General features: G+C 40.5%; 1 long non-coding RNA gene across 1 annotated transcript; it reads left to right on the forward strand.

The window, feature by feature from the left end:
• Positions 1–12,241: 12,241 nt before the first annotated feature.
• On the forward strand, positions 12,242–16,468 carry LOC115102266 (uncharacterized). Its single transcript, XR_003859428.2, has 3 exons — positions 12,242–12,530; positions 13,043–13,101; positions 14,157–16,468. It is a non-coding gene; the product is annotated as an uncharacterized LOC115102266 (long non-coding RNA).
• The last annotated feature ends 7,545 nt before the right edge of the window (positions 16,469–24,013 follow it).

Consider the following 24,013-nt stretch of genomic DNA (forward strand, 5'->3'; position numbering starts at 1 on the left):
CACTGTATTTCTGATCAATTTGATGTTATTTTAATGGAAAAAAATGTTTGCTTTTCTTTCTAAAACAAAGACATTTATGTGACCCCAAACTTTTGAACAGTAGTAAATATACTATGAAATATAGCAATCTCTCTCTTGCTTCTACATAATTTTGGAAGAAATTAATTTGTTCAAAACTACTGTCTTTCTCTCTCTTTGAGGCAACTACTCCCCACATTTCATGCGTAGCACTGCAGTGCTAGCTAGCTGTAGCTGATGCGTTCAGTACTAGATTAATTCTCTGATCCTTTGATTGGGTGGACAACATGCCAGTTCATGCTGCAAGAGCTCTGATAGGTTGGAGGACGTCCTCCGAAAGTTGTCATAATTAAGGCTGTTGCGGTGACTGTATTACCGCCTGTTACAGGTTTAGATTTTTCCATTTATGTTTTGAGGTTGGACTTTAGCATGTATAGCTCATTAGTGAGTAGGGCTCACCGATTGGTGTCACGTCATTAGTCGGTATGTGTTACACCTGTGCTGGTTGCCGTCTCGTTAGTGGGAAGGTGTTTTACCTGTGCTGGCTCAGGTGTATTTAAGAGTGGCTTGCCCAGTGCTCAAGTTGTCTTGAGAGATGTGGAGGGTCAACACCTTTAGTTGGCGCTCCCTATATGAGTTCAATAAAAAAAATCCTTTATTTGATTTTGCTCTACCTTTTTGGTTTGCTTCCTGTCTTTAAGTTTGATGTGGGTGTTTCTTTTGTTTTCCTCTTTGGCAAATTTAGTGGCTACTCATGATTGCTGTCTTTAGGATCCAGTTGTTGTTGCTAGTCAACTTTCAGTGGACACCCCCATGAGTGTATTTCAGAACCCCACCTGTTTTGTTTTGGTTGTTGGTCAGTGACTCTTTGTTAGTTCCCCCTTCTATTTGAGAGACATTTGGAGGGGGGGGGGGGGGTTGCTGGAGAATGGTACACTGAGTCATGACCGCAGTAAAATTCTACATGACAGTTGAGTCATGGTAATCTCCTTTACGCACTCTGGTAATGCATTATACGTAGCCTGCCCAACTCTAACGATCATCAGGTCGCTAATGGCCTGGTACTCAGGGCTCTATTGTCCCTCTAACATCAATGCAAAGCATTCGAAAATCACAAACACTTACCAAAACAGTAAGTGCTTTTAAAACTCATCTCATTGTGATTGATCAATTTGAAGAAAGAAGTTCAACAATATAGGTTGAAACTGAATGGAAAATATGGTCGTTGTGGATGTTGTTTCAATGCCTAACACAACAGAATATCTCACCATCGTGAGTTTCCATATCCATCCCTCTCTCCTTCATTCCTTTCTCCAGCGCGCAGAGTGGCTGTCAACTGTTTAATTAAATAGGCTATGTTTCGTTGTGAAAACATGTTACTATCGATGTTCCCGAACAGATTTCAATTGGTTTCCCAAATTAAGCACTTGGGTAGCTACAGGAACAGAGTTTGAGTGCCCATTGCATACAGATTTTGGGCGGAATATCACCTGTGGCACAGCGAAATTACCGCGTTACTACAGACCTTGGTTCGATCCCGGGCTGTATCACAACCAGCCGTGATCGGGAGTCCCATAGGGCAGCGCACACTTGGCCTAGTGTCGTCCGGGTTAGGGCAGGGTTTGACCCGGGTAGGCCGTCATTGTAAGAACTTGTTCTTAACTGACTAAATAAAGGTTTAAAAAAAAAAAAATACTAGCGGAAAAGTGGGCTCCATTCGCTATTCCAGCGCAAACGGATGACATGTCTTTTTTGTCTCTCACCTGTTCTTGCCCATTTGATGATGGGCCATTCTAAATCGAAATTTATTTCACATATTAGTAAAAACAAGATTAAATTGAGAATAGTCTGACCGGTGGAAATATGATCACTTGATGAGAGAACTCCGTGTTCAGCCTGAGGCAAGGAACAGAGCGCAATTTTGTGTTGGGATTTTCTCTAATCAAGAACCTGTTGTCGCATCATGCAGCCCATATATCTTGTGATTTCTAAGACATTCTAAGGTTTGTATCATTCACAACTAAAGTTGCCAAATAACTCTAAATCTAGCATATATGACCTGTTTCAACGTAGCCACTTCACATGCGCGCACCCTCGCTCGGGAATGGGAAAAATATCCATTATAATTTATTAAACTAAATTAAAATATATTATTCTTATGATAACGTCATAAAATAATGACACGGGACCTATATGCATATCTTGTGTACAAGTCTACAGCCTATAATTATTTTTTTATTTTTTTAAAGTCTACAGCCTATGGCATGATGCATAGCCAGATAACATACAGTAGGCCAAGTCATATTCTGTTAATCTGAAATACAATTTAATTTTCTTCTTAATAATGTTCCTTTAGACAAGTAATGGCGTATATTCAATTGATTTATTGTAGTTCTTTAAATGTAGATGTTCCAAAGGCGTGCATCAGAGGCGTGTATGCTGCTTGTATGAGTGGAGCCTGTAGATGCTAAACATGTTTATGTTAATTAGTTTTAGTCATAGTTACTGTGGAAGTTTATTGAAGGGGGTGAGAAGCATGAGCCTCCTAGGTTTTGTATTGAAGTCGATGTACCCAAAGGAGAACAGAAAATAGCTGTCCTCCAACTACATGGTGCTACGCTACAGAATGCTGCTGAGGCACCTTCATTGCAAAAGTGTTTTAATCAATTATTTGGTGACTTGTGAATATATTTAGTATAGTTTTATCGATACTGAACACAAATAAATGCAACTTGCAACAATTGAAAAGATTTGACTGAGTTACGGTTCATATATGAAACAGTCAACCGAAATAAATAAATTAGGCCCTAATCTATAGATTTCACATGACTAGGAATAAAAATATGCCTCTGTTGGTCACAGATACCTTTAAAAAAAGAGGATCAGAAAACCAGTCAGTATCTGGAGGGAACACTATTTGCTTCATGCAGTGCGACACATCTCTTTCGCATAGAGTTGATTAGGCTGTTGATTGTGGCCTGTGGAATGTTGTCCCATTTCTCTTCGATGGCTGTGCGAAGTTGCTGGATATTGGCGGGAACTAGAACAGATCCTTGCGGCATGGGGCCGTGCATTATCATGCTGAAACATGATGTGATGGCGGTGGATAAATGGCACAACAACGGGCCTCAGGATCTCGTCAAGGTATCTCTGTGCATTCAAATTGACATCGATAAAATGTAATTGTGTTCGTTGTCTGTAGCTTATGCATGCCCATACCATAACCCCACATCCACCACCGGGCACTCTGTTCACAATGTTGGCATCAGCAAACAGCTCGCACACACAACGCCATACAAGTGGTCTGCGGTTATGAGGCTTTGTACGTACTGCCACGTCTGGTTGGATGTACTGCACATTTTAGAGTGGCCTTTTATTGTCCCCTTGCCTGTGTAATGATCATGCTGTTTAATCAGCTTCTTGATATGCCACACCTATCAGGTGGATGGATTATCTTGGCAAAGGATAAATGTTCACTAACATTTGTGGAATATTTCATTTCAGCTCATGAAAAATGGGACCAACACTTTACATGTTGCATTTATATTTTTGTTCAGTATAAAAAGGATAACTTTTTTAATGTTTCACTTTTTTCCTTCTGAAATTCACTGAGGAGGATAGTCTTCCCCTTCCTCCTTTGGGGAGCCCAGGCAGAAATCCTGACTGATACTTTCAAACACTTATTTTTTTGCCATTTGGAAAGTATTCAGACCCCTTCACTTTTTCATCAGACAAGATAATCTTGTTTCTCATGGTCTGAGTCCTTTAGGTGTGTTTTGGCAAACTCCAAGCGGGCTGTCATGTGCCTTTTACTGAGGAGTGGCCACTGTTCCATTAAGGCCTGGTTGGTGGAGTGCTGCAGAGATGGTTGTCCTTTTGGAAGATTCTGTCAGAGTGACCATAGGGTTCTTGGTCACCTCCCTAACCAAGGCCCTTCTCCCCCGATTACTCCGTTTGTCCAGGCAGCCAAACTTCTTCCGTTGAAGAATGATTGAGGCCACTGTGTTCTTGGGGACCTTCAATGCTGGAAACGTTTTTTGATACCCTTCCCCAGATCTGTGCCTCGACTAAATCCTGTCTTGGAGCTCTACAGCCAATTCCTTCAACCTCATTGCTTGGTTTTGACAGTGCTCTGACATGCAATGTCAACTCTGGGACCTTAATGTATATGGACAGGTGTGTGCCTCTCCAAATCATGTCCAATCAATTTAATTTACCGCAGGTGGACTCCAATCAAGTTGTAGAAACATCTCAAGGATGATCAATGGAAACAGGATGCACCTGAGCTCAATTTCAAGTCTCATAGCAGAGTCTGAATAAATAAGGTATTTCATTTTTTTATTTCGATAAATTAGCAACATTTTCCTAAACTGTTTTTGCTTTATCATTATGGGGTATTGTGTGTAGATTGATGAACATTTTTTTATTTAATCCATTTTAGAATAAGGCTGTAACATAAAATGTGGAAAAAGTCATGAGGTCTGAATACTTTCCGAATGCACTGTATCATGATCCGGCTCATAGCCCGTAACAAAAAGGGAGACAATATAGAGGTCAAGGAATAACAAAAATAAATGTATTAACGAAAGTAAATTATAAACAAGTAACAATGGGGGGGGGGAGTGTAATCAGTAGTGTAAGTGAGTGGTTGCGTGTATAGATGTGATAATGAGGGGTGTTGAGAGGTGCCAAACAAAACAGCCCACAACCAAAATCCAACCCTTTGTCTGCGTGGAGAGTCTTTCCAATGAATGGGGGAAAGGTGTATTTATCACCAGGACACACCCGAGCCCAGATGTGTCGCATTTAGCTGATGACCCTCCGGGCTCCGCCCACTGACATCCTATTATGGAAAACAAGAACAAAGAGATTGAATTCGGCAGACAGAGTGGGAGGGTATGTCACAACTGTATATACAGATTTTACACAAACCTGTTTTCTATTTCTTTGCCATCAAATCTTCATATCTAGCTTCATGCAACATTATTTAGGTATGCTCTTGCCTTGGATGGTGTGTGATAGCAAGTAACACCAGCAACATTAATTATTTGTGGTCAACTGCATATTGAAAATGGAGTTTACAGGATTCAGTGTAGTAGTAACTTTGAGCCCAGGGACATATACATTTTTTGCAGTGACAATGGGGTGAGTAAAGTGGCAATCAAATGTACAGATGAAAGGTGGCCTGTAGATTTAAGGCTTTTTGTCTTTGGTCATTCAAAGGAAGCAGCTGCCGACTGCACAGAGCCTGGGCCTATTCATGTGGTGGTGGGGCGCAGGCACTTTAAAGGAAGAGAGAGGTGTGTGTGTGTGTGTGTGTGTGTGTGTGTGTATACTTGCGTGCGTATACGTGGTTGCGTGTGTGTGCGGCAGATTCAGGACATTCAAAATCAGACAATTCTAAGGATTGGAGGGAATGTAATTTAATGTATCATACACCACAGCCAGAATATTGAGTCTAGTGCTGTGGCTAAAATAACCACGTATTTTACAATGACATCATACATCCCCTCATGGTTCAAGAATAGTGGGAATCCAAATGTTTGAAAAACAACCAAGGATAGGCCCATAGAATATGAAAAGCCCTTTCCATTGTTGAGATGAAAATGTGTCCCAGTCTTCTGCGTGTCCCAGTCTTCTGTATCGTGCTGCCTGCAGCTTGAACCTCCATGCCAAGCACAACAGTTGACATTTGCATCCGAGGCAAATCTGTCTCTGTCCACAGAGAAAGTCTGGTATGCTTCCTGTGCAATTATGGGTGTGGAACTGTGGATAGTGTATAGGGCTTCACATATAGGCCGACAGAGGAAAGACTAAACAGACATACAATTATCTGAAAACATGATACAATGAGCATAATGTATATTGAATCTTTTGAGTAGTAATTAATGTTGACTGTAAATGAGGTTGGACAGTACTATAATAAAATGGGTTGGAGGGTGTATAACCCACAATCTATGATATACTTATCAATAAATACATCGATCAGATGATGATTTCGTGCACAGATACATTTTCAACTCTTTCTTGTAGAATAGGTTAGTATTAGTCTCGCAAGCCAAGAGATCCAGGTTTGGTTAGTACTAAATAGTTGTTTACTTCAATGTCGAATAGATCCAAAAGTAATATATGCCTAGCTAACTTTCCAGCCTTCAAAGACTACACTTACATTTTCCTATGCAAATAGCTTTGCATTAGTTCAGCGGATGCTGTGCTGGGTTAGGAGACAAGGGTGCTCTGTACCACCCTGTCCCTGCCTCAGTAAAACCAAACCAAGATGCAAAGCAACCTTCCACATGGCCCTTAGTCAACACTCACCCCCATTAGGGCTCAAACATAGGATATCAACAGATAACGACAAACTCTAGGTCAGTTTCTGTGCCATGGGTCTTGCACTAACTAAGCACATGGGTCTTGCACTGACACCAGGGTTGGGAAATAACTGATTACAGGAATTTCACCCTGGCTCTGCCACGGCATATAGTCGTTACTATATTCACAACATTACGTTTTTATCATAAAAATCACAATGATCCAAACCACAAGCTAGAACTCTCACATTTTCATTTAACTGGTAGAATCTGGAAGTTTCGACTCCCTGTGTATTCGTCTGCACAGTGAACCACAAGGTCCGGCATTCATAGCGAATGCTGATACTGCCCGCTAGGTAGAGGGGACGTGTAACGGCTTTCCTCTTCCTCTTCTGAGGAGGAGTAGCAAGGATTGGACCAATACGCAGCGTGGTAAGTGTCCATCTTGTTTTTTTTTAAAGAACACTGAACAAAACATTAAATGACAACGTGACAAAACAAAACCGAAACAGTTCCGTGTGGAAACAAACACTGACACGGAAAATAAACACCCACGAAACACAAGTGGGAAAAGGCTACCTAAGTATGATTCTCAATCAGAGACAACTAACGACACCTGCCTCTGATTGAGAACCATACCAGGCCAAACGCAAAAACACAATGTGACAGGATGTGCTCACAAACTTGAATGATGGCATTGTTTACTTCAAACGACCACCACATAGGTGCGCATACCTGCCAACGCCTCGCGCAGAGGTGAAATGTGTGATAAAGAATGGAAAATAGTGAAATTAAAGAATGGAAAAAAATTAGCAAAAATTGTGGTAGATTCGGGTGAAGGAGGTTGAGGTGTCAAGAATCAGGGCTGCGCAGCGGATCTCCTATGTAGAGGCGGTGAAGAAAGTCGAAGGGGCAAGAGGCAACAGTGTTGAAAATAATGGCAGTGGATGCATTGCAACCAGTTGCTAGTGTTTTAAGTCAATGAGTGATCTGGATGCTGTAACGCTTGTCGTCTGGGGAAGGAGAGGAGGACCAAGGTGCAGCATGGTAAGTGTTCATATTATTTCATGACATATGCAACACTAGACAAAACAACAAACACGACAAACAAACAGTCCTGAAATGTGAAACAAAAACACTAAACAGGAAACAACCACCCACAAAACACAATGGAAAACAGGCTACCTAAATATGGTTCTCAATCAGGGACAACGATTGACAGCTGCCTCTGATTGAGAACCATACCAGGCCAAACACAGAAATAGAAGATCATAGACAAACTAACATAGACAACCCACCCAACTCACGCCTTGACCATACTAAAATAAAAGACAATACAAAGGAACTAAGGTCAGAACGTGACAGATGCACTCATTGTGAAGAAGGTGGATTTTGTGGCATTTATTGCCGTTTATTGCCACAGTGATTAATTGTCTTGTCCCGTGTTAATTAGTCTGTAAATAGTGTGTTTTTCGTTTTTTTCATATATATTTTAATCTCACTTTCCATCTACAAACTAAACATACTTTCCTGCAACCCGCCTCACCCAATGTGGTACAGATCTGCTATTTTTTCATACCTTATAACTGGAACCTCCATCAGAAGCTAGCCAGCAAACTAGATATTAGCTACTAGTCATTGTTTGCCCCTGCTAGCGGTCTTCACCTTTTAGCTTACCAATTGGCCTGGACCCTTTATTGTCGACACGGAACTCCGCCGATCCGTCACGACTGGTCTGCCAACGTAATCATCCGATGTGGTTTCAACAGGCTTTCCATTGCGATGTCGCCAAAGAACCATCTGCTAGCCCCGGCCCGCCGTGTCTCCCATTCGCCTAGCGTAGTAGCGACTACCGAACGGCTCCCTGACTCACCTATTGCTGCTCATTGGACCCTATGATCACTCGGTTACACAGCTGATGCCTGCTGGTCTGTTCATTAACACTATACCACATTTTGTTTATCTGTCGGTCCCAGCCTCGAACTCAGGTCCTGTGTGTACCTAACTGACCCTCTATGCCCATTCATCTCCATTTACACGTTGTTGTCTTAGCTCTCCCGACCAACATCCATGATTGCTTTATGCCTATCTCTAATGTCAAGATGCCTTGACTACTGCTGTTTCGGTTAGTTATTATTGTTTTATTTCATTGTAGAGCCCCCAGTCCCGATCAACATTCCTTAGATAGCTATTTTGTCCCACCCCCCCATGCATGCGGATAACTCACTTAACTGGTGCCTCCAGAGACGCAACCTCTCTCATCGTCACTCAATGCATAGGTTTACCTCCACTGTACCCACATCCTACCCTTGTCTGTACATTATGCCCTGAATCTATTCTACCACGCCCAGAAATCTGCTCCTTTTATTATCTGTTCCCAATGCACTAGAAGACCAGTTCTTATAGCCTTTAGCCGTACCCTTATCCTACTCCTCCTCTGTTCCTCTGGTGATGTAGATGTTAACCCCGGCCCTATAGCCCCCAGTCCTACACCTATTCCCCAGGCGCTCTCATTTGTTGACTTCTGTAACCGTAAAAGCCTTGGTTTCATGCATGTTAACATCAGAAGCCTCCTCCCTAAGTTTGTTTTATTCACTGCTTTAGCACACTCCGCCAACCTTGATGTCCTAGCCATGTCTGAATCCTGGCGTAGGAAGGCCGCCAAAAATTCAGAAATGTCCATCTCCAACTACATCATTTTCCATCAAGATAGAACTGCCAAAGGGGTCGGAGTTAGCCTGCAGAGTTCTGTCTTACAATCTAGGTCTTACTACCTCAAACAGTTTGAGGTTCTACTTTTAAAAATCCACCTTTCCAAAAATAAATCTCTCACTGTCAAACGCTCCTTAAAATACTTCAGCGAGCAGGCCTTTCTAATCGACCTGGCCCGGTATCCTGGAAGGATATTGACCTCATCCCGTCAGGAGAGGATGCCTGGTTGTTCTTTAAAAGTGTTTTCCTCACCATCTTAAATAAGCATGCCCCATTCAAAAAATGTAGAACTAAGAACATATATAGCCTCTGGTTCACTGCTGACTTGACTGCCCTTGACCAGCACAAAACATCCTGTAGCATACTGCATTAGCATCGAATAGCCCAGCGATATGCAACTTTTCAGGGAAGTCAGGAACCAATATACACAGTCAGTTAGGAAAGCAAAGACTAGCTTTTTCAAACAGAAATTTGCATCCTGTAGCACTAATTCCAAAACGTTTTGGGACACTAAGATCACCTCCTCCCAGCTGCCCACTGCACTGAGGCTAGGAAACACTGTCACCACCGATAAATCTACGATAATCGAGAATTTCATTAAGAATTTTTCCACGGCCGGCCATGCTATCCACCTGGCTACCCCTACCTTGGCCAACAGCTCTGCAACCGCCGCGGCAACCTGCCCAAGCCCCCCCGCTTCTCCTTCACCCAAATGCAGATAGCTGATGTTCTGAAAGAGCTGCAAAATCTGGACCCCTGCAAATCAGTTGGGCTAGACAATGTGGATCCTCTTTCTAAAATTATTCGCTGCAATTGTTGCAACCCCTATTACTAGCTTGTTCAACCTTTATTTTGTATCGTCTGAGATCCCTAAAGATTAGAAAGCTGCCACGGTCATCCCCCACTTCAAAGGGGGAGACACTCTAGACCCAAACTGTTACAGACCTATATCCATCCTTCCCTGCCTTTCTAAAGTCTTCGAAAGCCAAGTTAACAAACAGATCACCGACCATTTCGAATCCCACCATACCATCTCTGCTATGCAATCTGGTTTCCGAGCTGGTCCTGGGTGCACCTCAGCCACGCTCAAGGTCCTAAACGATATCATAACCGCCATCGATAAAAGACAGTACTGTGCTGCCGTCTTCTTTGACCTGGCCAAGGCTTTCGACTCTGTCAATCACCTCATTCTTATCGGCAGACTCCATAGCCTTGGTTTCTCAAATGACTGCCTCGCCTGGTTCACCAACTACTTCTCAGATAGAGTTCAGAGTGTCAAATCGGAGATCCTGTTGTCCGGACCTCTGGCAGTCTCTATGGGGGTGCCACAGGGTTCAATTCTCGACTCAATTCTCGACTCTTTTCTCTGTATATATCAATGATGTCGCTCTTGCTGCTGGTGATTCTCTGATCCACCTCTACGCAGACGACACCATTCTGTATAGATCTGGCCCTTCTTTGGATACTGTGTTAACAAACCTCCAACCGAGCTTCAATGCCATACCGAGCTTCAATGCCATGCTCTTAAATGCTTGTAAAACTAAACGCATGCTCTTCAACCGATCGCTGCCTGCACCCGCACGCCCGACTAGCATCACTACTCTGGAGGGTTCCAACTTAGAATATGTGGACAACTACAAATACCTTGGTGTCTGGTTAGACTGTAAACTCTCCTTCCAGACTCACATTAAGTATCTCCAATCCAAAATTAAATCTAGAATCGGCTTCCTATTTCGCAACAAAGCCTCCTTCACTCATGCTGCCAAACATACCCTCGTAAAACTGACTATCCTACCGATCCTTGACTTAGGCAGTTATTTACAAAATAGTCTCCAACACTCTACTCAGCAAATTGGATGTAGTCTATCACAGTGCCATCCGTTTTGTCACTAAAGCTCCATATACTACCCACCACTGCAACCTGTATGCTCTTGTTGGCTGGCCCTTGCTCCATATCCAAACCCACTGGCTCCAGGTCATCTATACGTATTTTCTAGGTAAAGCCCCGCCTTATCTCAGCTCACTGGTCACCATAGCAACACCACCCGTAGCACGCGCTCCAGCAGGTATATTTCACTGGTCATCCCCAAAGCCAACCCCTCCTTTGGCCGCCTTTCCTTCCAGTTCTCTGCTGCCAATGACTGGAACAAATCGCAAAAAAATCACTGAAGATAGAGACCCATATATCCCTCTAAATTTAAGCATTGGCTGTCAGAGCAGCTTACCGATCACTGTACCTGTACACAGCCAATCTTTAAATAGCACACCCAACTACCTCATTCCCATATTGTTATTTATCTTCTTGCTCTTTTGCACCCCAGTATCTCTACTTGCACATTATCATCTGCACATCTATCACTCCAGTGTTAATTGCTAAATTATAATTATTTCGCCACTATGACCTATTTATTGCCTTTCCTCCCTAATCTTCTACATTTTCACACACTGTAGATATATTTTTCTATTGTGTTATTGACTGTACGTTTGTTAATCCCATGTGTAACTCTGTGTTGTTGTTTTTGTCACAATGCTTTGCTTTATCTTGGCCTTGTCGCAGTTGTAAATGAGAACTTGTTCTCAACTAGCCTACCTGGTTAAATAAAGGTGAAATAAAATACATTTGTTTTACACTTTTTTGTTTACTGCAAGATTCTTCTACTTTGAAGAATCTCATATCAAATATATTTGGATTTGTTTAACACATTTTTGGTTACTACATGATTCCATATGTGTTATTTCATAGTTTTGATGTCTTCACTATTATTATACAATGTAGAAAATAGTTTTTAAAAATAAATACAAAATAAAAACACATCACATATCCTGTATGGTTGAATAGACAGTGATAACCTCATTGTCCCAAAACAGAACAAATAAAAATAAAATAAAAGCTGCGGCCAATACGTTTTGGGGCTCCAAGACAGAAACACTACAATGACCTTTGTCGCTAGGAAATGTCCCGCCCTCACAGGAGGATACTGAGCCGGTGTTGGGACCTGATTAGAATGAGGGTTTTACAGAAAAGCAGATTGATTTTGTTTGATTAATTTATTTTTTGGGTAGTTAGTATGATATTTTATTTTTACCCAAATGTTACATTTTTTGGTTATCATTGTCCACCCGCATTGTAGGTGGCAGAATGCACATTTAATTGTTGCGAACGCCATTATACCATAGAAGAAGATCACCACACAGTAATCTCAATTTCTCTAAACAAAATATATATATTTTTAAATGTTTGTTTTTCATCATGTCCGTGTGGTGTTATGTGGCTGGCTGTGCTAATTAGATTCTGCAAGTAGTTACGGTTATCAATAATGATGTGACCAACGATTATCAGATGGGTTTTCAGGCTGAACTGATGGGTGATGTATTTCGACGACAGTTGAGAAGTGATGCGATACCATCGATATACTTTCCTTCACAACAAAATGGAAGATTCTCAATTAGAAGTAACCTAACGTCAGCTAGCCTAGTTGGACTAGCTGGGTAAGTTAGCTAGCTAACGTTACAGTCCTATTGAACTCTGGAAGTCATCAGCTAACGTTAAATCATATCGCTAACTTAAGTTATCTTTTGGTATACACTGTCAATCAATTACGCGTATGGCTGCCATGGTAATCACTGCTAGACTGGTAGCTAGCTAAATTACCTTCAGCAGGGTGAACATGTTTGTTCGTTCTGATGCTAGCTAATGTTACTCTTATTTGGTATTTTTATTTGGTAGCGACCCATTCACCCTTGTGTGGTAAACACTATGTTATTAAAAATAGAATTGTCGATATAGCTAACTCACGCTTTGTTTGCGTGTTGGTATTAATGATGAATGTGTATAAACCGTCTATAGTGGGGGGTGCCAATTTAGTGTCGCCAATATAGTTAGCTAACAGCAAACTGACAATATTGAAATGTCCATGTTAGGTATGCTTAGTTAGCCAGTCAAATAGAGATCAATACAATTGGTGGGGTGGTTAAGTTGTGTATTCTATATTTTGTTGCAGGTGGTATAGAATCTTACACCATGATGCGCTTCCAACCCCCAGCTCAGCACAAGGTGAAGGTAAGTTGGCTAAAATAGCTAAATTTACAGTAAGTATGGTATTAACATGAATTGGGTAGTGTTTGTGTTATAGGGTTACAGGTGGTTAGAGGTAGCCTGAGGACCACAGAGTACCTTCCAGACCATAGTCTACCCCTCCTTTCCTTTGACCTTTTTTATTTTTGTAAAACTGGTTATCTGGAGTCATTTGGTATTTTGGGTACACAAGCATGAGGGAGTGACACAACAGTAATGACACAACCACCTCATTCTTCTCTCTGCAGAAAATACAATACAAAGACACGTCTACAAAATTCCCCTGCAAAGGGCTACTATTGACAAGAATGATTTGTCAAAGTCAATGGGCTGGGGGATGTTTACAGACAGTACTTTGAGACTTTGAGGAAGGGGTTTTTGGTTGTGCTTACAATACTACCTGAGAAAGTGTTTTAGATATACTTAAGTATCAAAAGTTAAAGTATAAATCATTTAAAATTCCTTATATTAAGCAAACCAGACGGCACAATGTTCTATTTACGGTTAGCCAGGGGCACGCTCCAACACTCAGACAATGTTTACAAATGAAGCATGTGTTTGAGTCTGCCAGTTCAGAGGCAGTAGGGATGACCAGGGATGTTCTCTTGATGTGTGTGAATTGGACCATTTTCCAGTTCTGCTAAGCATTTGAAATGTAACATACTTTTGGGTGTGAGGGAAAAATTCTGGAGTAAAAAGTACATTACTTTCTTTAGAAATGTAGTGGAGTAAAAGCTGTCAAATCTAAATAGTAAAGTACAGATACCCCCCAAAGCGAGAGCGATTGAGGTACCATTTCTCCTCAATCTCCCATACACAACAATTCATACTGTGTTGAATACTGCCTTTCAAAGACTTTTCACACTTCATTGAGCCCGCCCCAGCACATTCACTTTCCTCTCAAAAGCAGCTCCCAATGTTCCCTAAACAATATGCTAGCCGGTCCCATTCCATTGATACCTTTACCACCAAAGGCCGTGTTGCCCTACATCCCTTCCACAAAGTGTGAAATGCTAACACCACAACCATGTCTTTTCCAGGAGATGTGCAGTACCAGGAAATATTCTTCAAGAGGACCAAACAGTTGGTGGTTAAGAAGCCCTACACCACTTTCGGCAGAGCCTTATCCAGCTGGCCATTCACCGCAGACAGGACAAGCCCATCGCCATAGCACAAAGAGTCTCCGCTTCCCCAGTGCACCATGCCAAACACAATTGCCAGTGTACCGAAGCCAGATAAAGGACTATGGCTGCATTTACACAGGCAGCCCAATTCTGATATTTTTTTCACTAATGGGTCTTTTGGTCAATCAGATCAGCTCTGAAAAAGATCTGTTGTGAAAAAAATAGCAGAATTGGGCTGTGTGTGTAAACGCAGACAGCGTGATTCAGCATAAGATCATGTAGAACACACTGGAGGATACTGAGGGGAGGATGGCTCATAATAATGGCCAGGACGGAGCAAATGGAATGGTATCAAACACATTGAAACTGTTTGATGTATTTGATATCGTTCCACTCTAGCCATCACCACGAGCCCGTCATCCTCAATTAAGGTGTCTCCAACCCTGTTTCTGGAGAACTACCCTCCTGTAGGTTTATGCTCCTACCCTAGTTGTAACTAACCTAGTTCCTTTTTTTAAACCAGCTAATTATTAGACTCAGGTGTGCTAGGTTAGGGTTGGAGTGAACCTACAGGATGGTAGCTCTCCAGGAACAGGGTTGGAGAGCCCTAATTTAGAACCACCATCAAATAAATATAGATATTTTCTATTAGTCTTTCAAATTTGTCTGCCCTTGTGAATTCACAGAAGACATTTATATTAAAACTGTACAGGGCTCTGTAGCATCAAACAGATGCTAGACATTCAGATATCCTCTGTAGACTCTACAGATGGGACTTATTCACCATAGTAACCTCCTTAACCAAGCCTCAGAGCGTCAGGGACTGACTGGGCCAACCCAACAGCAGGTCCCTCACAATGAGGGGTGGGCTTCAGCTTGGCACACAATTCCAAAACCACATGAGTGGGCTTGGGTTATTTGGATATTAGCATAAGTGCTATGTACTGGTTGTGCATCCCACAAACTTATCTGTAATTACTGTATTGGGCTGTAGTTCTGCTCTTGTTGTTAGTGTATTTTTTTAAATACTATGCATTTTTGGTGTCCTGTTGTGCATATAAAGTATGCTATAAAGCAATGATGCCAAAGCTGTGCAAATATTTGGAACTCATTGTACAAGATGAGATGTTGTATTTTACATAATTTATTTAAAAAATGCATAATATGTGCAGTAGAGTGGGAAAGCATGGATGAGAATAAAGACTCAGTTGTGGCACCCATTTGGGTGGGTCATAGTGCAAAAACATTTTAGGGACCATGGCCACAAGCAACACATACTCCCTCTGTTGGACTCCTATGATAAAGCACTTGCATCACTCAGTTATACTGTTGCTGAAAAACATTGTTTGAACATCATTGCTTTGTTCGTAATAACGTTGAAAACGACTAATTCTCTCTCAGTTGTAACTGAGTACCTGTATATTAACTATAGACAGACCAAATCAACAAAGTGGTATTGAATAGTATAGTGATCTGGATGCACCTTTTATAAATAAACAGATTTGGTGTAACATGACAAGGAAATGGAATGGAGTACAATTTCTATCGAGTCATTTGTTGACACAAAAAAACGAATGATTTTTAAATATCCAGTACACGTGGTGTTTTTCTGCCACCAGCAGAGAGCGCCATTTCCACTTTAACCTCAACTAGCCTGGACCGCCGCTCTTCGCAACTTGATGTTTTATTTTGTTAGTTGTGAGGACGACGCTTCAATGGCACTTTTGTTTTGAAGAGAAAAGTCAAGCGAAAGGTTGATGCAGCGTTTAGCTAGCTACCTACCGAGGTTGACTAGCTTGGTGGCTTGCTTAGTTGCTGCCTCAATCTTCTTTTAATCACACCGACAGGGTCATTGAGTTTTGTTTGGTACACCAGAAGTATACTGAACAAAAATAAAAACGCAACATGCAACAATTTCAAAGATTTTACTGAGTTACAGATCATATAAGGAAAGCAGTCAATTTAAATAAATTGGGCCTTAAATCTATGGATTTCACATGACTCGGCAGGGGTGCAGCCATGAATGGTCCTTGGAGGGCACACATCCAGTAAAATGTTGGATTACATAATGAATAGTGCTGAACAATTGGTGCTTTTTGTGGTCGTTTATGTTCAATTATTAAAATAATCACTGTTTTCAATTTCGATAATTTTGTAGACAGTAAATGCACAATGCATTATGTGGGTTGAATGCTATAACAAAATAAAACAAAAGTAGTGACTGCCCATTACTGCTTATCACTTATTAACCATAATTTATTCACATTATTTGTTTTATTTGATACATTTATTTTTTCATTCCAAGTCATCTCATCTCTATAGAGCTGCTGCCTATGCTGTCTGACAAATTCACTATTTGAGTAGTTCTTCAAAGTAAAAAAGGCATGCTTTTTATATGACTGATGAATGCCAAAGTATCAAACACTTAGATCATGTGTTTTCAGGTAGTGATACCAGTGGTGTAAAGTACTTAAGTAAAAAGTAGTTTTTTTGGGGGGGGGGGGTATTTGTGCTTTACTTTACTATTTATATTTTTGACAGCTTTTACTCCACTACATTCCCACAGTGCCTTGCAAAGGTATTCACCCCATTGGCGTTGTTCCTATTTTGTTGCATTACAACCTGTAATTTAAATGGATTTTTATTTGGATTTTGTGTAATGGACATACACAAAATATACCAAACTGGTGAAATGAAATAAAACAAATGTCTTATTTCAAAAAATTATAAAAAGAGAAGTGGTGCGTGCATATTTATTCACCCCCTGTGCTATGAAGCCCCTAAATAAGATCTGATGCAACCAATTACCTTCAGAAGTCACATAATTAGTTAAATAAAGTCCACCTGTGTGCAATCTAAGAGTCACATGACCTGTCACATGATCTCAGTATATATACACCTGTTCTGAAAGGCCCCAGAGTCTGCAACACCACTAAGCAAGGGGGACCACCAAGCAAGCAGCACCATGAAGACCAAGGAGCTCTCAAAACAGGTCAGGGACAAAGTTGTGGAGAGGTACAGATCAGGGTTGGGTTATAAAAACATCTGAAATGTTGAACATCCCACTGAGCACCATTAAATCCATTATTAACGAATGGAAAGGATATGGCACCACAACAAACCTGCCAAGAGAGGGCCGCCCAGCAAAACTCACGGACCAGGCAAGGAGGCCATTAATCAGAGAGGCAACAAAGAGACCAAAGATAACCCTGAAGGAGCTGCAAAGCTCCATAGCTGAGATTGGAGTATCTGTCCATAGGACCACTTTAAGCTGTACACTTTACAGAAGAGTGGCCAGAAAAAAAGCCATTGCTTAAAGAAAAAAACAAGCAAAAACGTTTAGTGTTCTCCAAAAGGCATGTGGGAGACTCCCCAAACATATGAAAGAAGGTACTCTGGTCAAATGAGACTAAAATTTTGTTTTTTGGCCATCAAGGATAACGCTATGTCTGGGGCAAATCCAACACCTCTCATCACCCCGAGACTACCATCCCTGTGGGGATGTTTTTCATCGGCAGGGAAACTGGTTAGAATTGAAGGAATGATGGATGGTGCTAAATACAGTGAGATTCTTGAGGGAAAGCTATTTACATCTTCCAGAGATTTGAGACTGGGACGGAGGTTCACCTTCCAGCAGGACAATGACCCTAAGCATACTGCTAAAGCAACACGCGAGTAGTTTAAGGGGAAACATTTTAAAAAGTTTTGGAATGGCCTAGTCAAAGTCCAGACCTCAATAAAATTGAAAATCTGTGGTATGACTTAAAGATTGCTGTACACCAGTGGAACCCATCCAACTTGAAGGAGCTGGAGCAGTTTTGCCTTGAAGAATGGGCAAAAATCCAAGTGGCTAGATGTGCCCATCTTATAGATCCATACCCCAAGAGGCTTGCAGCTGTAATTGCTGCAGAAGGTGCCTCTACAATGTATTGACTTTGGGGGTGTATATATAGTTATGCACACTCAAGTTTTCTGTTTTTTTGTCTTAAAAAATCCCCCCAAAATCTATTTTAATTCCAGGTTGTAAGGCAACAAAATAGGAAAAATACCAAGGGGGTGAATACTTTTGCAAGCCACTGTAAATAAAATGTACGTTTTACTCCATACAAACTAGAAAATTGTGTCCTCTGGTTTGTTTAATATAAGGAATGTAAAATTATACTTTTACTTTTGATACTTAAGTATATTTTAGCAATTACATTTACTTTAGATACTTAAGTATTTAAAACCGAATACTTTGACTTTTACTAAAGTAGTATTTTATTGAGTGACTCACTTTTACTTGAGTAATTTTCTACTAAGGTATTTTTACTTTTACTCAAGTATGACGATGTACTTTTTCCACCACTGAGTGATACCATGCAAAGCAACTGTTTTCTGTCTTCTGTCTCTTTCTCTTTTCTCTGTTTGCTCCACACAGACCCGACAGTAAGTGAGCACGCAATGGATTACGGTCATTGTAGTGGATTAACACGTTTTCTGTGCTAAACTATGTAGAATATTGGTCTGTTTGAAACTTCAACTCCCTACTACATCGCACGGTTTGGGATTGATCTGATTTATCTTTACAGAAACTGAGCATCAAGCTCACAGAAGAAAAAAAAAACTACGAAATGGAATTCAAATAATTTCACCAATGTAGGTCAATTAGTTATTTTTTTAAAAAAGAAGAGACTTTTCGGTTAATCATTCAGCACTAATGTTGAAAAAATTTGACTGCAGAATTTATTACCCAGCCTTGAATCAATGATGCTGTCGGTCTGATCAAGGAGTCAATCTGCTAGTTAAGTTACGTTACTGGATAGGTGACAAACTATGTCCTCTGAACAGGCTATTGTTATTTAATGTTTACAGGAAACATAAATACATTCAACACATGAATATATACATTTTATGCGAGGGGTTAGCCACCCAGCTATTTCTGTGCATGAGAAAACAAGAAGTGACGCACTGTATTTCCTCCACAATTCATTGTATGGGCACAGATAGAACAATGAGCCAGATGTTTCACCGGATGTGTAAATCTGAAGCATCCTGTTGGCTTTTTCACCCACCACCAAATATGGTGATGAGAGGAAGCCCAGTGGCTGGCGGTGGGAGAAGATGGAGAACAAATATAGAAAACCCGTTGTCAAATGACAATTTAAAATATGTTGTTTTCCACTGAGACAGCTTTTAAACAAATTAAAACAGAACTGAAAAGGAGAAGAACAATCTAAACGGAACGTGTCCATATTTAGTCCTTTGAATATTTAAATAAATATATTTTAAAAGAAAAAACAATCATAAATGCAACAAAACAAGAGTATGCAAACACATTTATGTATCTCTTCAAAGCGAAAAATATTATTTTGGCTGATGTTCTGCTGATTTTCTCATCTATGAAACATTTGATCTCAGTACAGTTTTCTGTTCCCCAAACTAGACTCTGTTACGGAGAGTGGACTAAGTTTAGTAGACTTTACCCTTTGCCAAAGTTTTTAAAGTTGCTTGTTTAGAAGGAGTTCAAGGGCAAATTGAGTTAATGCACACGCCCACTTCAGAGTTCCCTAACCGAAATATGCAAATAGATGCTAGAACATGCCAATAGGATCACGCTAGCTAGTGCCTGGCTCGGCCCACCTCCTTGCTTGTTCTGCCCATTATGGTTAATTTGCCCCCATTGGAAACGACAGGCTGTGGTTTATCTTGGGTTAGTTATAAGAAATCTTTGGTATGGGCGTGTGGCTGACTGGCTAGGTTGCAACTTGCTAGTTAGCCAATCAACTTCCGTCCTGAGCACAGCAGACGTTAACCATGACCATAGACACCCATATGGAGTTACACGTTAACACCGATTAAATATTTGAAGTCGGGTAAGGAAAGCACGACAAAACATTTTTTTCGAACTAGTAGCTTAGCTAAAATGTTAACTAAACGTTTTTAGAGTTAGCTAGCTAAATGTGTGCTAGCTAGCTAACGTTAGCTTATCAGGACTACCAGCTGTACCAATGAATGTAGCTAACGTAATGCATATCAGGGGTGTAAATGATCCGTTAAGGCGATTCTGTTGCAAAACGTTTCGTCTGTTCGTAAACGTTTTGCAACAGAAACCGTTTACTCCAAACGGAAAACGTTTCTATTGGATAAATGCAGTTATGTCCCTCCCCGTTTCGTTCAGGTTGGTTCTGTTTGGATCTTAAACGGTAAACGTTTTCACGACGTAATCAATAAACCTCAGTCCATGCATGGCAGCGGTTGTCGCCTAATGTCATTATGGTCATTGAAAAGGATAGAATTCCGGACATTTTAAGCAGCTTTGTGGATTGCACTTTAATGTATATCCACTTACTTTCACATATTTAAAACCCACGTGGGTCTAACGTTAAACCTATACCTCCTGAAATTCAGGAGTAGCCAAAGTGTTTACATTGTGTGTCAGTGAAGTAGTTTATGTTCATTTGGTGACACATTAATTACATTTTTGTAGGCTGATTGGCTAAAGTAGCAACATTAGACCTGCCGCCAAAGAATAGCCTCAAAGCCTCAATATGGTTGTATTGCATAAATGAAGTCAGCTACATAATAAGTAGGCCTATGCCTTTAGTTAGCCCAAAGCTTTGGACAAGTAACCGAAAGGTTGCAAGATCGAATCCCCGAGCTGACAAGGTAAAAATCTGTCGTTCTTCCCCCGAACAAGGCAGTTAACCCACTGTTCCTAGGCCGCCATTGAAAATAAGAATTTGTTCTTAACTGACTTGCCTAGTTAAATAAAGGTAAAATATATATATATGAAAATCTCTGTTTTGCCTAACATCGCACCATAAGGACACACTATGTTTTGTTTCAATAGCAGGTGTGAGCCTGCTTCTTCACTGGTATCAAACAATTGTGATAACTTTTAAAGATAAACTCCAGATTTTGATGATAACATTTCCTCATTGCTGCCCAATGCCCCTGATTTGCAATGACCCCTCTCTGGGGCGACCCATTGATTTGCATACTCCTCAGCCAGAAGAAGTATTTGCTCAGTCCACTGCAAAGATGCAGGTGATACATCCCCCATTGCCACTACTGCTGAAAAAAATCATAGGGAAAAACAATGTCTAGCCTTGCTAAATGTTTTATTGTGAAACTTTGCAAAAAATTTGATACAAATACAGAGATTTGCACATTCCTCAGGCAGAAGAAATACTTGCTAAGTGCCGCTCGTCCATATATTTATATATTCTTAAATCCTTTACTTAGATTTGTGTTTTGGTATCATTTGTGAAATTGTTAGATATTGTTCGATATTACTGCACTGTTGGAGCTAGAAACACAAGCATTTCGCTACACCCGCAATAACATCTGCTAAACACGTGTATGTGACCAATAAGATTAGATTTTGAGTAGGCTATTCTAGCCTTGAGGTGTGGTGGTTCAGGTGCTGTTATTAGCACACATTCTTTCTAAACAGAGGTCTTAGAATCAATAGTTTTTGAGTGGTGTTTGACTGGACTGGACTGCGTTGCTGTTTCTGTCTAGTTTGTCACCATTGTTTGATATTAGCTTGGCTAATGTTCTTAAGGCTGTTTTGGGACAATGAGGTTATCACTGTCTATCCTACCATACAGGATATGTGATAATTTGCTCTGTATTACTCAAAAATGAATCATATGTGCCCCTACGCTTGAGCTATGCCTCATGGGTTTGTTTGAGTGTTCCTTCTAGCCTAGTATACATTTAAGCTGTTTTTTCATTTATTGACATTGATCAGACATCTTTGATTGTTGAAAAATCACAGCCATTATGCCTATCCAGTTTATGTGTATTGCCAAGATGCTGCTGCTGAAAGTTGTCTGAAACTTGGAAGTGCAGAATATGACTTGTGTGTGGATCTTTCTATAAACTAGGGTACCAGTGAGGATTTCCTACACTGGACAACTTGTTACAGCTGCTGATAAGTCATTTATAATAATCAGATTTTTTTTCTCATGTCATTACATTACATTAAGATTTCAGGGGGAAACATAGCTATATTCAATCAAATTCACCAGTTGATTTAAAACCTGTTTAACCCTTTCTCATGGTTGGTGTCTTGACGGATTTGTCTAAAATCGTGTGACATAAAACATTAATTTTCTGTCCTAGCATTTATGACAGTGTAAGTTGTCGTTATAGCATATATTAAGCATTAATCAGTTAAATTAGACACTGAACTTTAACACTGTAAGAATCCTGGCTCTAGAGGTTGGACAGTTTTTTTGTATAGAGATCTCAGAAATTAAGTGTAACTACATTTCGTGTCTCCTAAAGTGATGGGGTGAAAACAGTTTTCATGGGCACGCAAATCCCCCAAAATGTACATTACCAGTTAAAGGTTTGGACACACCTACTCATTTAATGGTTTTTCTTTATTTTGACTATTTTCTACATTGTATAATAATAGTGAAGACATCAAAACTATGAAATAACACATATGGAATCATGTACAGTTGAAAGTTTACACACACCTTAGCCAAATGCATTTAAACTCAGTTTCACAATTCCTGACATTTTATCCTAGTAAAAAATCCCTGTCTTAGGGAAGTTAAAATAAAGTGGTGATCCTAAGAATGTTAAATGTCAGAATAATAGATTTCAGTTTTTATTTCTTTCATCACATTCCCAGTGGGTCAGAAGTTTACATACACTCAATTAGTATTTAGTAGCATTGCCTTTCAATTGTTTAACTTGGGTCAAATGTTTCAGGTAGCTTTTCACAAGGTCCCACAATAGGTTGGGTGAATTTTGGACCATTCCTCCTGACAGAGCTGGTGTAACTGAGTCAGGTTTGTAGGCCTCCTTGCTCTCACACGCTTTTTCACTTCTGCCCACAAATTTTCTATAGAATTGAGGTCGGCTGCCACCACCGTGGTTCACGGTTGGAATGGTGTTTTTCAGCTTGCAAGCCTCCCCCTTTTCCCTCCAAATATAACGATGGTCATTATGGCCAAACAGTTCTATTTTTGTTTCATCAGACCAGAGGACATTTCTCCAAAAACTACGATCTTTGTCCCCATGTGCAGTTGCAAACCGTTGTCTGGGTTTTTTATGACGGTTTTGGAGCAGCGGCTTCTTCCTTGCTGAGCGGCCTTTCAGGTTATGTAAATATAGGACTCGTTTTACTGTGGATATAGACACTTTTGTACCTGTTACCTCCAGCATCTTCACAAGGTCTTTTGCTGTTGTTCTGGAATTGATTTGCACTTTTCGCACCAAAGTACGTTCATCTCTAGGAGACTTTCCTTCCTATACCACCTTCCTGAGTGGTATAACGGCTGCCTGGTCCCATGGGGTTTGTACTTGCGTACTATTGTTCGTACAAGCGTTTGGAAATTGCTCCCAAGGATGAACCAGAATTGTGGAGGTCTGCAATTGTTTTTCTGAAGTCTTGGCTGATTTCTTCTGATTTTCCCATGATGTCAAGCAAAGAGGCACTGAGTTTGAAGGTAGGCCTTGAAATACATTCACAGGTACACCTCCAATTGACTCAAATTATATCAATTAGCCTATCAGAAGCTTCTAAAGCCATGACAATATTTTCTGGAATTTTACAAGCTGTTTAAAGGCACAGTCAACTTAGTGTATGTAAACTTCTGACCCACTGGAATGGTTATACAGTGAATTATAAGTGAAATAATACATCTGTAAGCAATTGTTGGAAAAATTACTTGTCATGTACAAAGTAGATGTCCTAACCGACTTGCCGAAACTATAGTTTGTTAACAGGACATTTGTGGAGTGGTTGAAAAGCAAGTTTTAATGACTCC

Source organism: Oncorhynchus nerka, linkage group LG20 (assembly GCF_034236695.1).
Source record: "Oncorhynchus nerka isolate Pitt River linkage group LG20, Oner_Uvic_2.0, whole genome shotgun sequence".
Lineage (NCBI taxonomy): Eukaryota > Metazoa > Chordata > Actinopteri > Salmoniformes > Salmonidae > Oncorhynchus > Oncorhynchus nerka.